Source organism: Fukomys damarensis, unplaced genomic scaffold, assembly GCF_012274545.1.
Source record: "Fukomys damarensis isolate Sample0158 unplaced genomic scaffold, DMR_v1.0_HiC HiC_scaffold_30, whole genome shotgun sequence".
Lineage (NCBI taxonomy): Eukaryota > Metazoa > Chordata > Mammalia > Rodentia > Bathyergidae > Fukomys > Fukomys damarensis.
In genome coordinates this window covers 68,266,431-68,279,843 of record NW_022900942.1, presented here as the reverse complement: position 1 = coordinate 68,279,843, position 13,413 = coordinate 68,266,431, and the positions used below count along the sequence as shown (strand labels likewise).

Sequence of the window (13,413 nt, the reverse complement as noted above, 5' to 3'; positions counted from 1 at the left end):
TCCTGAACACCAATCAGCGCCGAACTTTGTCTTCCAAGCCCTCCACGGGAAGCCGGCCCCCATCTGACGCCTCTCCTTGGCCCCTCCCACCCCAAACTGGTACCGGTAAAGTCCCGCCCCCACCTGCAGGCTCCGCCCCCGGCCCAGCCCCGGACCGGCGTCCGGGAGCGGACCCGGAAGGGGGGGGCGGACCCAGAGTCAGGTACTTGGGGGCAGGGTCCCCTGCTGGGTAACAGGTACGTTGTGGGGTCGCTGGTTTGGATCCAAGGTGGGAGGTCCCGGCGGGGTCCTGGGGTGCGGGGAGGGGAGGTCTGGCGGGGTCCTGGGCGACACCAGCTTCCCTTCTGGGCGCAGGGAGGCAGGATTGTGGCTGCTGGGGCGCATCCCCCACGCAGGGAGGCGAACTCTGGTGACAGGCCCTGGGGTCACAAACTGTTCAAACCCAAGACAGACGTACGAGGATCCAGGGTGTGGCGGCTGCTTTCTGTCGTGGAGCTGGCCGTCCCGCAGATGTGCTGCCCTACTGACCACAGGGTCTGGACCAGGCTCCTCTGGGTATGTCTATGCCCTCGGCTCCCCCTCCCTTTGTTACTGGGGATTGAACCCAGGGCCTTTGTACACAGATACATCCCCGACCCTTTTCCCTTTTAATTTTTTTTGGAGGGGTTACCGGGAATTGAACTCAGGCCCTTAGGCTTTCGAGGCAGGTGCTGGAACCACTGAGCTAAATCCCCAGCTCTCCCTTTTAATTTTGAGACAAGATCTTGATAACTTTCCCAGGCTGGCTCAGACTCGCGATCCTCTTGCCTCAGCCTACAAAGTCTGAGATCACAGGCTTACACCCGCTCAGCTTCTGCCTAGCCTCTTGGGAAAGTTGCTGAGCCACGTAAATGTGTTCTGGAGTGCCACTTCTTGGTCTGAGAGGACAGCAGGAGTTTGCAAGACGTGGTGGGATGCTTGCTGCGGGGGCCTGGTGATGATTTTAGCTTTGCTGAGCATTTGTTGTGGAAGCAACGTGTGGAGAAAGTCTAGGTGTCCCTGAGGGAAAGACCACCAAAGGCAGGAGGAACCAGGGAAGCAGATGGGAGCTTCGGGGCTCCCCGTCCCCAGCTTTCTCCTCCCCAAGACTCAGAGGAGGAAACCCGGCCTGCTGGGGTGCCCTCACCCCACTTCGTGTTCTTCATCGTGTTCGGAGCAGAGAGCTGGGCTTTTAGAAACACTCAGGACTGCTCTGAATGCTTCACCTTAAAGTGAAATGTGTTTGGTCTTCAGGGTCAGTTTTTGTTCAAGGTCAAGGTTGGGAAGAGCAAGATTTCTCTTCGGCCCTCCACCCCCCTGGACCCTGACCATGTCTCACTGCTCTTTATGTCTTTAGATAAATTTTATTACGGGTCTTAGCCTACCTAAACATCTGCCAAAAATGCTTTAATGACTTCCTCCTCTAACTGACAAATATCCTGGGGCAGTGTACTGTGGGTGTTTTTCTACTGGTTTAAAGCTTGCAAACCGCCCACTTTTCCTAGGCTGTAATATAAGCCTCAATTCTTCCTAGCTGTGTCCAAGTTGTAAATCACCTTTTCTTTCTCTTCCTCGACTGTTCCATGTCCTTTGTGACTGTTCTCAGGTTCATATGGGCATGCTGGGCTGTTACTGATGGCCAGTGGGGCCTCAGCTCAGGCAGAGTCCCCGAGGGGCATGTAGGGGCCCTGGGTCCCTCCCAGCACCAAGAAGGAACCAAAGACTGCCCCTCACGCGCCAGTTCAGCCTGGTAGCGGCAGACTGCAGAATGTAATCGGCACCCAGTAAGTTTCTGTTAATTGTGGACTACGGAAATCAGCTTTTGCACAGGATGCAGACCCCCATAGCCCACAGTGCAGCCCTGAATGTCCCACTCAGGCCCTGGCTGGCGCCTTGGTCATAGAGCCACATGTGAGGCGCAGGGCAAAGGCCAAGAAGTCAAGAGGGGCGGAGAGAGGGTGGACAGCATCGGAGTGGACGCTGTGGTCCTGTTCCTCTGGGAGTCCCCTCCTCTCCATGTCCTTTCCAGAGCAAAGCCAAGGATAAATAAGCAGACTGACTGGCAAATCTTTCTTTCCACCTGGCCCCACGTCTTCCCCGGTTACCCTGTTCTTATTCTCCAGGCCCAAGGCACACAGGCTTGGGCACTGGATGTGCTTGTGTTGGATTTCATCTCACCAGAGAGGGCCTATGGGTGGCCTGAGAATGCCCGGCCACCTATTACCTTGGTGCAGAAAATGCTGTTACGGCTGGACCCCTTGCCTCCCCAATTCACGTGCTGAGGTCCTGACCTCGGTGTGATGCACTGGGAGAGGAGTCTTTAGAGAGCTGATCAGTTAAATGGGTTGTGAGGGTGGCCTGGTTTAAAATGATAGGGCCTTGTGGGGTTGTGCACACAGAGAAAGACACCGGAGGAGAGGCTATGTCCAGATACAGTGAGAGGCAGCCTTCACAAGCCCACGGTTTCTCCTAGAGGCTTCCAGAGAAGTCAGCCCTGCCCACACATTGATCTTGGATGTCCAACCCCCAGGCTCTGAGCAACCACATTGCTGAGTGTTGGCCTCTGAGCAGTGAGCAGCCAGACCTCAGTCCAATAACAGAGCAGGGGCCAGGATGGTGGGGCTGTTTGGGGAGCTGGGGTGGCTGACAAGTGCAGGAAGTGGGCTTTGTGCACTCCAGACAACAGGCTGCTTGGGGCTCTTCCCAGCCGAGAGGACTTTGGGGCTGTGCGGGGCATTCAGCTCTGCAGGAGTGGGGGCAAGCTGGTGCCGCTGCCCACTCTCAGTCCCGCGTGGCCAGGATCGCCTGTGCACCACCAGAATTTTAATTTTACGAGAATAAGCCAGACAGGAGACAGCCAGTGTGTGTGCCATGTTTACTCTACCCAGCCCCGCGCAAGACCTCCTAACAGTGACTGATTCCAGGAGTCCTTGCCAGCTGTGTTCCAGGAGAGCTGTCTGTTTAACAAATGTTTGACACAAGATGATTTCAGGTCTTATTCATTTCCACTGAAAGGATTGGAGATGGCTTTTCTGACTCTGGGAAAGTCTCTGAGTCACTCTTGGCTGTTTCGGAAAGGGTTACTGCAGTGCTCTAACGACTCTCCCTGCTGTGTGTTACCCTGAGCAGACATTCTGAGCACTCCCAGGGTGGTGCACTGGCTTTCAAAACTGCATAGCATTTCTGTACGATTTCTTCTTTGCTTTGCCTTCCAGTCACTCCTCAGGATCCCACATTCTTTGTAAATCCTGGAGATTATGAAACTGTATTTCTGTAATTGGTGTCACCTTTGATCTGTTAAGCTCTACCCTGCAAGACCTCAGTCCTCTGAAGTAAGTGTCCAGTACTTCAAATTCCATGCATCTGAAATTCTTTATCATGACATCAGTGGAAACGAACAGCACAGGCCTCGTAGATGGCCTTTCACAATCTGTAGTCAGTTGAATAACACACACCTCTCTTCATTTCCCCATAGCTGAGCTTCCCTCTCTTGCCTGCCTCCTCCCTACTGCACCTACTTTGGAGAGCTTAGACATGTTCTGATGCAAAGTAACAACTCCATTTTAAAGGAAAATTAGGTAGTTTTTTCTGACCCAAACATACATGACTTAAGCCAGGAACACAGGGTCAAGTTGCCCTGACAGAGTATTCCAGAGAAGAAGTTGCAGTGACCTTGCCTGGCAAAGAGTAAAGATAACTCTAAATCAGTGACTTCAGGAGCACCCTGGTGGGCATTATGTAAGCTGATGACAATAAAGCGGGAGTGTGCCCACGGGCCCGAGGGGTCTCTCGTGTTCTTAGTGAAAAGATCAGTCAAGTCAGGGTCTCTTCTACCTTCTTGTCTGGAGACTCTCAGCACAGATACAAATCATCAGAAGTAGTGGCTTGTTTCCAAGAGGCTTGAAATAGCCTCCCAGCACTTTATCATGTGGACCCATCTGCCTGTGTTTTACCTCTTTTTGGGAGGAGGAAGAAGTTGTCCATCTGGTGCTTACTTGAAGGCTTCTACTGCAGTAGTTTTTCCAATATTGTTTGTTTTCATACATGCTAGTGATTTTTCTGGTTTAAAATTTAATCATTTTCACTTGGAGCTGCCTCTGTCCCAAGGTAGGTCCATGTAAGGGGGCCCTGGCTGTGGGAGAGGACACTTCCCCTTGGCCCTTGCTGTGTCCTTCATCGGCAGAGGCTGGGATACGATCTGCTGGCCATTTTTCAGCTTTGGCCCAGCACTGCTGTCTCTCATGAGTGTCCCCACTGTCTTGATCCCTGCTCTTGCTAGTCTGTTTCTGGACCAAGTTCTGGCTGCTCACCACTCAAAACCAGTATAGTGGACCCTTAAGTTATGACTGGCCTCACATATGATATAAATTGGGTTACAGCCAGAATTTTAATTTTAATTTACAACCAAAGTCTTGAGTTATGACCTGAATGCTGGCTGCTTGTGTAGTTGTAAACAAAGACTCATGATGCCAGAAAATCTTATGTGAGCATACCTAAGCATCAGTCTGAGCCCAGATGCATGTGTTTGTGGACGTGATTTCGGTCAGTGCTTTATATAATTGCTACTATTACTGCTATCAAGATGGCCCCAGAAAAGCTAGAAAAGAAACTAAGGAAGGGAAGGTAAAGAAAGCAGTCACACTCTAAAAGAAGAAGGAAATTGTGGAGAAATATGAGAGTGGTGTTTGTGTGCCCAGTCTCACTAATATGTACAGCATGTAGAAATCCAGCATTTCAACAAAAAGATTTGCATAAGGAAGCTAGTGTGGCTAAAGGTGTTACTCAAATTAGTAAGTCACGATCAACAGTGTTAGGTGAGGTAGAAAGGCTATTATTAGTGTGGATAAATGAAAGGCAGATGGCAAGTTAGACTATCTGAGTCTATAATTTGTGAAAAAGCTAGGGCTATAAGTGCAGATCTTGTAAAGGATAAAGAGCAATAATTGTGAAACATTTTGTGCCAGTAAGGGGTGGTTTCACAATTTTAAAGTGACAGCTGGGGTTCATAGTGTAACTAGGCATGGTGAAGCAGCCAGTGCTGATAAAAGGGCTGCTGAAAATTATACACACCACTTCAAAATGATGCCACAGAGAAATGGTTTTTGCTCTCATCAAGTTTTCAACTGTGGGCTGGGTATTTAGCTCAATGGTTCGGCGGCGTGCCTTGCAAGCGGAAGGACCCAAGTTCAATCCCTGGTACCAAAAAAAAAGTTTTCAACTAGGATGAAACTGGCCTTTTCTGGGAGAAAATGCACAGGAGAAGACACATTACCTAGGAAGAGAAGATGCCAGGCCACAAGTCTGTGAAGGACAGGCTAACCTTATTGCTATGTGCCATTGTGAATGGTGACCTCAAGATAAAGCCTCTCTTGGTTTATCACTCTGAGACCCCTAGAGTGTTCAGAAAACAAAGTCATGAAGAATGGGCTGGGGCTCATGTGGAGATCTACCACAAAAGCCTGGGTAACAAGAGTACATTTTTCTTGAGTGGATCAGGGTGCCTTTCTGTCCTACCATTAAGAAATATCTGGAGGACAAGGGTTTACAACTCAAGGTTCTCCTTGTCATGGACAACTCTCCTGCCCACTCGTGAGATTTGGAAGAATTGGCTGAAGAATTCCCATGGCTCTCAGTCGAGTTCCCCTCACCTAATATATCTCCTCCACTGCAGCCTATGGACCAGCAGGTTAGAGCTAACTTTAAGAAGCTATACACCAAGGAACTGTTCCTGAAGTGCTTCCAGATGGTCTCAGACACAGATTTAATCTTAGAGTTCTGGGAGGAACATCACAACACCCTTTTCTTTGTGGGGTTAATTGAGAAATTCTGGGCCAGTGTCTCTCTAAGGACACTGAGCTCTGCCTGTGTATGGGAAAGAGATTTTGAAGGCTGTGGAGAGGAGCCTGAGCCTTCGATTGATTCTGTGGTTGATGACACTGTCACTGTGATGGAGTCCACAGCATTTGCAGGTAGACAGTGGTGATGCTGAGGAGCTGGGGGAGAAACACTCAGAGGAGCTGTCCACAGAGGAACTCCAGCAGCTTCTGGCTGAGCAACAGAGAATGGCAGCTGAGGGGCTTTCTGAAAAGGAGGGGGAGCATCAACAATCAGAGCAGCAAAGTTCATCTGAAACAAAGGAAATCCTGAAAACAGGGACAGAGCTGCAAACATTTGTAGAGAAGCCCAGCCAGAGAGAGAAAAAGCCAATGGTTGCATTCACTCACTCAGTGACAATGTCATGTCGTACTGTAGAACAGTGTTAAAGAAAAGACAGAAACACACAACCCTAGACAAGGTTTTAATTCTGAAAAGGTTGAGAAACAGTGAGCCAGAAGCAGGTCCTACTGAGCAACATACTTTCCCAAGGAGAGAAAGGAGAAAGCCAGAATGAGCCAGACTCCCCATGTTCTTGTGGGAGGGGACTCTCCTTTCAAACAGTAACCACCTTTCATTCACCCTCCCTTCCTGCAGGCCAAAGGTGTCCACTTGAATGGTGAGGACAGTATGAAATTGTTGCTTCTGGTAAACTACGCACATTTTGTAACTCTTTGGTGAATACGCTAGGAAAATTACTGGTGTTTCTGGTGAATTACATTATACAGGTCTTTATTATGAAAATGTCAGTTAAGGGGTACTTTGGAAGTTTCAGAATGCATTATGGGTATTTCCATTATTTTTAATGGGGAAAATAGTCTTGACTTACAACCAACTTGAGGGCTGGGGATTTAACTCAGTGGTTCTGCTGTCTGCCTCATAAGTGCAAGTTCCTGAGTTCGATCCCTGGTACTGCAAAAACAAACAACTAACTTGAGTTAGAACCTGCCCTCATGAATGAACTGAGTTCATAACTTAAGTCCCCTGTATTCAGGAGACAAGCACTGGTATGGGAAGAAAGCTCAGGCAGGGGATTTGCACGTTTGAATACTGCCTAGGCAACTTAGACCTTGGATCAAAATAAAAAGTAAAAAGGGCTGAGGTCACAGAGAGTGTGGCTCAGTGGTGGAGAGCCCTGAAGCCTCAGTCCTCAGTACCACAAAAAAAGAAAAAAGAGACAAGTTGTTGGGAAGGCAATGAGGGCTATTCAAAGGTCAGCGCTGAGAGGATGGAGAGTCGATCATCCTTAAGCTCCATCTTGCAAACTGTGGTGCAAAGAGCTCTTATAGGGAGAAAAAGAACCAAGGACAGGCAGGAAGACTTCGTCTGAGCAAGGTCTTCCCAAGTTAAAGCCATCTCCTTTCCCTTTCTGGCTGGGACATCACAGGGCCCTGACCTCAGGGGCCAGCTCCCGCCCTTCTGAGGACAGACTGAAGACAGCTAAGCTGCATGGCGACATCCACACTTCCTGTCGGCTGAAACCCAAGCTCCAGGATGAGGCGAGTGCCTGAAGGTCACTCGGTGTCTTGGGTCCTAGCAGTTTCCATCTTCATATCTAGCATTTAGGGGCTGGGTAGAGGAGCTTCCGCCCTGTGAGTCTGGAGGCTCTCGGCCCTGGGGCCCCATTAACCATACGTGCCCCACCTGTGCTTGGTGACTGGGAGCGGGCTGCTTTCCGTGTCCCCTGGGGAGGTTCTCCAGCTCTAAGGTTTCCAGAAAAAGTCAGTAGGTGTGAGAGCCACCTCTCCTCTCCTCTACAGGACACTGAAGGCCCTCTCTGGCTTTGCTGGGCTCCAATCCCAGCTGACCACCCCGCTGGGTTCTGGTCCTCTGAGGGTGGGGGGTGAGGCTCCACCCCAGCATAACCACTGCCACCGCCACCACCATACCTTATGTACTTATTTTGTGGTGCTGGGGATGGAACCCAGGGCCTCACACATGTGCTCCTCTAGTTCTTTTTCTAAAGACTCTAAAAAGAGTAGTTTTGACTCACAGCAGAAGAGAAAGGTAGAGAGATTCCCCATGGGCTTCCCGACACAGCCTCTGTCTTTCATAGCTCATTTTATTTCCCTGCCTGCAGGAGTCTGAGGTCCTGGAGATGACAGCCCACCCCAGCCTGGGGGTAGCTGGAGCTTTAGGTTCCTGCTGCTTGCATCAGCTCACAAAGTTTGTTTTAAAACTCTTTTTGGGCAAATGTTTCTTTGCTGTTCTTTTTTTTCTTTTTTTTTTGGTACCAGGTATCAAATTCAGTAACTCACGCTTGCAAGGCAGGCACAGCACCACTGAGCTAAATCCCCGGCCTCTTTGCTGTTTTTTAAAAATTAATTTTATTGATACATTTAATGTATACAATATAATGACATTCATTGTTGGAAATTTGTACCTTTACATAGTCAATCTTGGTTCTTATTTTTTCCCTGTTCCCCTGTCCTCCCTTCAACCCCCTCCCTCCCTATCTGCAAGACTTTGTTTCCATTACTTTTCATTTTCTCACATTAATTCCATCCCCTACCCCTCCCATTTCCCCTTCCCCTTTGTCCCTTTCTTCCTATTTCACAGTATCTATTCTACCTTATTTACACTTCGAGTGTTTCTTACACTAGAGAAACTATTAGGTATTTAACTTTGTTGTTTTATTGAAAATTTATGCTCCATTTACACGCAAAGCTTTTGTTTTTACTTTATCCTAAAAAATCATTAGGTGGTCCCCTCAGTTGGGGTGCTGATAAAAGACAGGAGAAATGTCCTTTCCTGCCTAGGGGCAGTTCCTCTGTTGGCCCACACAGCAGTGCTAAAGAGCTTCCAGACCTCCTGTCTTCACCGGCCTGCCCGAGTGTCCACACAGCACTCTTTCTGCAGGACATGGGAGGGAGAGCTCTGTGTCCTGCCAGACCTCCACACCCTGTGGTCTGCATGTCTCACTGTCACTGAGGGCTCTGTGTCCCGTCACCCTCTGTGACTGCCGTCTGTGTTCAGCTCCTGACCGAGACTAAGACACCAGCACAGTGTGCCTTGGGACTGGCTGGGCTGTGCAGAGCTGGAAGCTCCCATGCAAGCTTCTGAGAGAAGAGTGAATTTATCAAAGTGGAGTTCCTGGCAGAGATAAAAACCAGCCATGTTATAATGAAGGCAAGACTTTACAGCACGCTTTGAAAATCTGATTTTTTTCTGGTTTTGGTACCAGGAGTAAAATCCAGAACTCGGCACATAAGTGTGTGCTCTGCCACCGAGCTATATACTGAGCTTAAAATACTTTCTGGCAGCTGGGCATGGTGTGCACACCTATAATCCCAGCACTCTGGGAGGCTGAGGCAGAAGGGTGGCAAGTTCAGGCTCTCCCTGGGTAACTCAATGATTTAGTGAAAACTTGTCTAAAAATAAAACTCAAAAAAGGGTTGGAGATGTAGCTCAGTGGTACAGCACCTCGGGGTTCAATACTCAGTACTTGGAAAAAACATTTTAAGCACAAGTGTATGTGTGTCCGCGTGTGTGCATGTGTGTACATGTGTAGGAGGGAGGAAAGCGCACATACTGCACACCTTTTGGCATCTACACAGCTGCAGATGCAGATCGCTGTAGGATCCCTGCCTCTGGGGAGTCACAGCTATCAACCAAGGCTGATCACCCAGTGCCAGTGAGACCTGTGTGTCCTCCTTGTTTGTGTCTGAAGAATAAATCATGATTAGCCCGATGTTGGAGCCTCTTTTGTCAGGAGAGGAGCCAATGGCACGGGTCACCTTCTAGTCCTTGGGACAAACTTCCCAGCACCTGCAGCACGTGGACAGGTTTATGTGCATCATTGCTACCAACCGTAGGGCAGCAAACATGGGATTTCACGAGGAGATACAGGTTCTCTGAAAGGTGGGAGCAGGTTCGGCGATGACAGTCAGACAAAAGCACTCAACACCGAGGTGAAGTTTGCAAATGCTGCTGCAATTTTATTTCTAACTCTAGGTGTTTATATACTAGTTTCAAGGGCACACCTCAAGAGTGATTTCAGGCACAGGCAGGCATGAGAAAGATAGACAATAGTACTGTAAAAACTAAGACCACAAGGTCAAGGTAAGACCACACCTATATACCATCACAAAAGCTAAGACCATTGAGTCAAGGTAAGACCACACCTATACGCAGTCAGAAGGGGAAGTTTGTAAAACAAAGGACTGGCTTCAGCATGTCACCTTCAGGTTCACCTTCAGGACTTCACAGTCCGGGGCTCAGGGTCAGCACTTTGGCCGCCTGTCCTCTTGTGCCTCAATACCTCCCCATCTCTAGGAACATCTAATTGTTCCTAACCTTTCCTGGGCCCAGAATACAATTGTACAGATAATGGACAAATAGTAATAAAGACAAAATAGAACAGAATTATAAATGAACCCAATGTCCCCAAACTGCAGGCAGAGAGGCCAGCTATTCTCTTCACGGCTGACTTCGCATGCGGTGTGTGCCAAGGACCTCCAGGAGGCTTAACCCCGTGGGGACGATACCTCTGGTCTGGTTTCTGCCAGGTGACCGGCATTGTCACGCAGACTCCACTGGAGTGGTCGTGGCAAGCCTTCATGTCCTTATTCCGTAGGCTGTAGATGAGAGGGTTCAACATGGGGGTCACCACAGCATAAAAGAGCACCACCACTTTGTGCTGCTCAGCTGAGGCCCTGGAGTGAGGGTGTAGGTAGGTGAAGAGGGCCATCCCATAAGACATAGAGACCACAGTGAGGTGAGAGGCGCAGGTCTCAAAGGCTTTGCGGCGTCCCTGAGTGGAGTGAATCTTCATGATAGTGGTCACAATGTGGACATAGACAGACAGACCAGGCAGCAGGGCAGCAGCAGCACCACCACACTGGAGACCACTATGACCACCTGGTTGAGGGTCACAACGGTGTGTGCCAAGGACCTCCAGGAGGCTTAACCCCGTGGGGACGATACCTCTGGTCTGGTTTCTGCCAGGTGACCGGCATTGTCACGCAGACTCCACTGGAGTGGTCGTGGCACATCATCACAGTTTCAGAGGGATCGGCCCATGGTTCGCTGTTCTGGGGCAGAAACAGCATGGTAGAGACAAGCTGCTTACCCTATGGCAGCCAGGAAGCAGAGAAAGAAGGGAGGAGCCAGGGACGAGAACACACCTTCCAGGTCCCCCAGGTCCCTCTTCTGACCAGACCCCCTCAACAGCACCTTCAGCTATAAAGTCACCAGAGAATCCACTGATGATTTCAGCTCCCCAAGATCCAGTTGCCTTCCAAAGATCCACCTCTGAACACAGGAGACTTTTGCGGGACAATTTAGTTCTAGACTGATACCCAATTAAAGGGGGAAAGCAAAACAAGCAAATTTCGTATTTCTGGTGGCCTTGTCCCCAAGCATGTAATTTGTTCATTGATTTATGTTTTCACCTCTTCAGAATGGAAAGAGAGATTTCCAGTTACAGTCATCTCTGGTTCCATCATGGCCTTGCACACTGAACACAGGCGAGTGTGGCTTGTGTTTAGATGTGTGGTCATAGGTGGGGCTTCTTCAGAGGGGGCTGGATCTAGAGTGTGTGACACTGGGATTGATTCATGGTGCAGTGGTAGGCTCAAGGGCACTGGGGTTAAGGGTGTGAGTGCTGCCTGTCTTAAGTAGTCTAGCTGAGGTATAAGGGATAGAAAGAGCTGTGGTTGTCACTTGTTGCTTTGCTATTTTCTGCCCACCATGAACTGTTTCTCTTTCATGATGCCCCTTTGCTTTGCCACCCTGCCTTGGAGCCAGGTGATTATGGACTGGAACCTCTATACACTGTGAGATAAATAAACCTTCCCTCCTTTAACTTTGGATGTTGGATTTTTTGTCTCAGCAATAAGAAAAGCAACTAAGAGAATTTGGTACCAGAAGTGGGGTTGTTGCTGTGACTTTGTTTGTTTTTGTTTTGTTTTTTTGAGACAGAATCTTGCTATGTAGCTCAGGCTGGCCTCAAACTCACAGTGACCCTCCTGCCTCAGCCTCCTGAGTGCTGGGATCACAGGGATGTGCCACCATGCCCAGCTTTGTTGCTGTGACTTTGACCATGTGGTTTAAGAGCTTTTAAAGCTGTTTAAAAAAAAAAGTTAAAACAAAGGTTTAGGGATGCTGCCTAAAAAAACAGAGCTAGAACACTTGAGGCTATACTTAATAAGAGATTCTGGTCAGAGCTCAAGAGACCAGAAGGATAATAAAAATTCTGCCAATAAGGACCAGGTTAAACTGGATGTGGTGGCTCACACCTGCAATCCCAGCACTCAGGAGGCTGAGGCAGGAGGATCACTGTGATTTGAGACCAGCCTGGGCTACATAGTGAGTTCCAGATCAGTCTCAACTACATAATGAGACTCTGTCTCAACTGCCCCCCACCAAAGGACCAGGTTCTACATTGGCTATTAAACTCCAGACAATGTGTGTTATGCCTTGGCAAAATGTCTACATTTTGTTCATGTCCAGAGACTTTGCCTAAAAATAAGATTAAAGATGGCAGACTAATGAATCTGGCAAAAAAAATTTTCAAAGCAGTCTAATGTTGAGGTGGGGTCATGGCTACTGTTGGAAGCTTTTAATAAGATTTATGTTAAAAATCAAAAACAAAGAGCCTAACAAAATAATTTAAAACATTTTAAGTTTTGAAGAAAAAAAAAGGCTCCAAAAATGTTGCAGCCTACAAAGATAAAACAAAAAAAAAAATTAGTCACATTGCATCTCAGCCTTTTGGCTAAGATCAAGTGTAGAAAAATTAGTCACTAAAAAGACTCATCAAAAAAGCCAAATATTTCAAAAAAGTACAACAAAAAATGGCCAAAAACCATCGTAGAAACCAATAAGACTCCAGCCTCTATAGCCTCAAAGTTATAAAGGTATGGGCTGGGGATTTAGCTGAGTGATTTTGCCACCTGCCTGGTAAGCTCAAGGGCCCAAGTACAATACCTAGTACCTTAAAAAAAAAAGTTATAAAGGTAAAAGACTGGTTTAAAGAGAGAACCCCAGAGCACCATGCTCCAAAATGACAGCAGCCTAAAAAAGTCATACCACATGCTGGGCATGGTGGCACACACCTATAATCCCAGCACTTGGAAGGCTGAGGCAGGAGGATCACTACAAGTTTGAGGCCAGCCTGGGCTACACAGTGAGTGAAGGACAGCCTGAACTGCCTAGAGAGACTCTGTCTCAAAAAAATAAAATAAAAAAGTTTCCCTTAAGATTTAGTAGACAGGCACTTGAACCCTACAGCCAAAATAAGCCCGCCTGGCTCCTGCTCCAGCTGGCAACCGACCTTGACATAGACGTTGTGCTGGTTGTAGATAATATAAAATGCAAGAGTTGTGGGGTCAGAAAGACTTCCACCTGGATTTCAGAAAAAGGCCTGGAGGCCAGGCAGTGTGTAAAGCTGTGAGTACAAAACCCAAAGCCAAAGATACAGTAGAAATCTCCCAAATTTAGGAAAGCATAAAACGTAGACTGTCTTAAAAAAAAAAAAAAAAAAAAAACTCACAAACACAAAGACGGGCCCCAAAAAAA

At 48.2% G+C, this 13,413-nt stretch overlaps 1 long non-coding RNA gene across 2 annotated transcripts; it reads left to right on the top strand.

Annotated features, from left to right (window-relative positions):
- The first annotated feature begins 111 nt into the window (after positions 1-111).
- LOC109118535 lies at positions 112-7,413 on the top strand. Of its 2 annotated transcripts, XR_002025877.1 has the most exons (5): positions 112-236; positions 448-555; positions 1,625-1,802; positions 3,234-3,350; positions 7,280-7,413. It is a non-coding gene; the product is annotated as an uncharacterized LOC109118535 (long non-coding RNA). The 2 variants fall into 2 exon arrangements; XR_002025876.1 differs by lacking the exon at positions 112-236 and having other exon boundaries at positions 360-555.
- Positions 7,414-13,413: the final 6,000 nt, after the last annotated feature.